The sequence below is a fragment of the Salmo salar genome, chromosome 15 (genome assembly GCF_965601325.2).
Source record: "Salmo salar chromosome 15, fSalSal1, whole genome shotgun sequence".
Taxonomy (NCBI): Eukaryota; Metazoa; Chordata; class Actinopteri; order Salmoniformes; family Salmonidae; genus Salmo; species Salmo salar.
This window is the reverse complement of record NC_138305.1, coordinates 18,320,326-18,325,000: the sequence shown is the minus strand read 5'-3', so window position 1 is coordinate 18,325,000 and position 4,675 is coordinate 18,320,326.

Below are 4,675 nucleotides of genomic sequence, written 5' to 3'. Positions count from 1 at the left end.
GAACTTTGATATACATTTAACAGGCACAGTATATTTCACATGTCTTGTTGTTATTACTTCAGCTCCATTCAACCCCTCCCATCTATTTCTTAACACCATCCAGTTTTTTAATTTCTATTTGCCATATATTTTTCAACTGTACTGTGATGCTTCATAAAAGTTCTGAACATTTCTATTCTCATAGTTTCTACAGATTGTAAATTAAAGATCAACATTTTAGCTAAAAGTATTATTATATTATTGATTGATTATTGATCGATTGACTACGACTTTTCAGATCACCCAGTAGTGCTGTCTGCAGGGTTAGCTCCAGGTAAATGTTGCAATTCTTCAGCCGTTGCTGGACCTGTGACCAAAGACAAGCTACATGTGGACAGTACCAAATTAATGATCTAATGACTCTGTCTCTTCGCAGCAACATTTGCAGAGCTGGGGAGGTTGTATCCCCCATATATATATAATATTCTATTGGTTGCAAAAATGTTGTATAATAATTAAATGGAAAGTTTTGAATCCGGCGTCGATTTGCGTATCAGTTCATAAACCATGTGGCATTGTCACCGCTGCTCCCGTTTCCCGTCCCTGGCGCTCGTGGGCACCAGGCTGCCCTTCATTACGCACACCTGTCACCATCATTACGCACACCTGTCACCATCATTACGCACACCTGTTACCATCATTACGCACATCAACGCTCATTGGACTCACCTGGACTCCTTTACTTTGTTGATTGCAACTCTATATCGGTCTGCTCCTCAGTTTGTTCCCCGTGTCAGTATTGATGTCTTTATGTTTTCCCCTGTCCACACGCTGTCCTTGCTTGTTTCTTGTCTATTATCCATTAAATGTTCACTCCCTGTACTTGCTTCTCGTCTCCCAGTGTCGATCCTTACAGCCATGGAATCGGTACATCGACAATCTCTTCCCAACTATTTTGCAATCTATATGGCAGAGCTGTCAATTTTTTGGTCCTTAAATGAAACTGGTATATTCTTATATTTATCACAATTTTCTTTAACCAATTTTGGTCTATAATGAGGGCAAGTTAATTTTGTCTGGCTTGCCATTCCAAATAAAATGAAATATTTTTCTCTCATACAATTTAAAAAGCAGGTCGCTAGGTGTAGGCAAGGCCATAAGCAAATAGATGAACTGGGATATGACTAAAGAGTTAATCAGGGTAAACTGGGATATGACTAAAGAGTTAATCAGGGTAAACTGGGATATTACTAAATAGTTAATCAGGGTAAACTGGGATATGACTAAAGAGTTCATCAGGGTAAACTGGGATATGACTAAAGAGTTAATCAGGATAAACTGGGATATGACTAAATAGTTAATCAGGGTGAACTGGGATATGACTAAAGAGTTAATCAGGGTAAACTGGGATATGACTGAAGAGTTAATCAGGGTAAACTGGGATATGACTGAAGAGTTAATCAGGGTGATTTTTCCACAAATAGACAGGTACTTTTCTTTCCATGGTAGCAAGATCTTATCTATTTTTGCTAACTTTCTATTAAAATGTATTGGAGTGAGATGATTTCTTTCTTTTGGGATATGTATACCAAGTATGTCCACATCTCCGTCAGACCATTTTATTGGTAAACTACACAGTAATGTAAAAGTAGCATTTTTTAGTGATCCAATACGTAATGTTGATCATAATTTGGTTTTAATCCAGAGAGGTTAGAATTGGTATCTAGATCCTCTATGAGGCTGTGGAGGGATTCAGATTGTGGATTTTAAAGAAAACATGAATCATCAGCATACAATGACACCTTTATTTTTCAGCCCTGGATTTCTAATCCCTTAATATTATTGTTGGATCTGATTTTAAAAGCTAACATTTCGATGGACATAATAACAACCTTGTTTTACTCCTCTAGATTGTTTAAAACATTCTGAGATGTAGCCATTATTTACTATTTTACACCTAGGGTTTCTATACATAACTTTAACCCATTTTATAAAAGATTCTCCAAAATTGAAATATTCCAGGCATTTATATATAAACTCCAGTCCTACTTTATCAAAAGCCTTTTCAAAGTCAGCTATGAAAACCAGGCCTGGTGTCCCCGATATTTCATAGTGTTCTATTGTTTCCAGTACTTGTCTTATATTATCTCCAATGTATCGTCCATGTAAAAAACCTGTCTGATTAGGATGAACAATATCTGACAATACCTTTTTAATTCTATGCGCCAAGCATTTTGCTAGAATTTTTGCATCACAACACTGAAGTGTAAGGGGCCTCCAATTTTTTATATGGACTGGATATTTATATTTACCACTTGGATCCTGTTTCAGTAATAATGAAATCAAACCTTCTTGTTGAGTGTCTGATAATCTACCATTTATATAGGAGTGGTTAAAATATGCTAATAATGGTCCTCTGAGTATATCAAACAAAGTTTGGTATACCTCCACTGGTATGCCATCCAGCCCTGGAGTTTTCCCGGATTTAAAGGCTTTAATTGCATCAAGAATTTCCTCCTCTGTAAATTGGCCTTCAAATTTTATTAGTCACATGTGCCGAATACAACAGGTGTAGACCTTACAGTGAAATACTTACTTACGAGCCCTAAACCAACAATGCAGTTACAAAAATACTGATAAGAATAAGAGAGAAAAGTAACAAGTAATTAAAGAGCAGCAGTAAAAAATAACAATATATACAGGGGGGGGGGGGGGGGGGGGGCGGTACAGAGTCAATGTGAGGGGGCACCGGTTAGTTGAGGTAGTATGTACATGTAGGTAGAGTTAATTAAAGTGACTATGCATAGATAATAACAGAGAGTGGCAGTGCTGTGGAGAGGGGAGGGGGGGATGGGCAGTGCAAATAGTCTGAGTAGCCATTTGATTAGGTGTTCAGGAGTCTTATGGCTTGGGGGTAGAAGCTGTTTAGAAGCCTCTTAGACCTAGACGTGGCGCTTCGGTACCGCTTGCAATGCGGTAGCAGAGAGAACAGTCTATGACTGGGGTGGCTGGAGTCTTTGACAATATTCACATAAGTATTTCTGTACAGCTGTTAATTTTGCATTATTAATAGAAACAAATTGGTTAGTAGAGATGGAGGAGACTGAAACGAAAATATATACTTAAAGTACTTTACTTCCTCTTTCAAAACATTTGTAAAAAGTTTCAGTGAATTCTTTTCTATGTTGAAGATTAAAAAATAATTGTGTGCATTTTTCCCCACATTCCATCAAGTTCACTTTATTTTTATAATATATTATTATATTATAATATATTACTTGATCTTTCTTGAATAAGTTCCTCAATTTCTTTTAGTTTTTAGTCTAACTTATTCTGAGCCTCTATGGTACAGTTTTTATTGCTATCTACAGTGCATTCGGAAATTATTCAGACCCATTGACATTTTCCACACTTTGTTTTGTTACAGCCTTATTCTAAAATGGATTAAATTAATTGTTTTCCTCATCAATCTACACACAATACCCCATAATGACATCACAATACCCCATAATGACGTCACAATACCCCATAATGGCAAAGCGAAAACAGGTTTTTAAAAATGTTTTCAAATTTATAAGTAAAAATACAGAAATACCTTATTTACATAAGCATTCAGACACTTTGCTATGAGACTCAAAACTGAGCTCAGGTACATTCTGTTTCCATTGATCATCCTTGAGATTTTTCTACAATATCACAATTCAATTGATTGGACATTATTTGGAAAGGCACACACCTTTCTATATAAGGTCCCACAGTTGACAGTGCATGAGAGATTGTGATATTGCATATCTCAAAATAGCGCTACCTACTGTTAGATCCCTCACTTCCAAGGCAGTTATAGTCAATGAAATAATCACTGATCATAATCTTGATGTGATTGGCCTGACAGAAGCATGGCTTAAGCCTGATGAATTTACTGTGTTAAATGAGGCCTCTCCTCCTGGTTACACTAGTGACCATATCCCCCGCGCATCCTGCAAAGACGAAGGTGTTGCTAACATTTACGAAAGCAAATTTCAATTTACCCCCCAAAAAATGACTATGTTTTCGTCTTTTGAGCTTCTAGTCATGAAATCTATGCAGCCTACTGAATCACTTTTTATAGCTACTGTTTACAGGCCTCCCCAACCGTATACAGCGTTCCTCACTTAGTTCCCTGAATTCCTATCAGACCTTGTAGTCATGGCAGATAATATTAAAAAATTGGTGATGTCACGCCCTGATCTGTTTCACCTGTTCCTGTGATTGTCTCCACCCCCACCAGGTCTTGTTTTCCCCAGTGTATTTATCCAGGTGTTTCCTGTCTCTCTCTGTCATCATCCTGGACTATCAGGCCACCATTTTATTATGTTTGCAATCACAACAAATAATCTGCTCAGACCCCAACCAAGGATCATCAAAAGCCGTGCTATGAATTCTTGGACAACACAAAGATTCCTAGATGCCCTTCCAGACTCCCGTCACCTACCCACGGACTTCAGAGTTCAAAAATCGGTTAACCACCTAACTGAGGAACTACATGTAACCGTGCATAATAGCCCTAAAAAACAAAAAAAAATTCTCATAAGAAACTAGCATCCTGGTGTACCGAAAATACCTGAGCCCTGAAGCAAGCTTCCAGAAAATTGTAATGGAAATGTTGCAACACCAAACTGGAACTCTTCCGATTAGCTTGGACAGACAGTACCGTGCA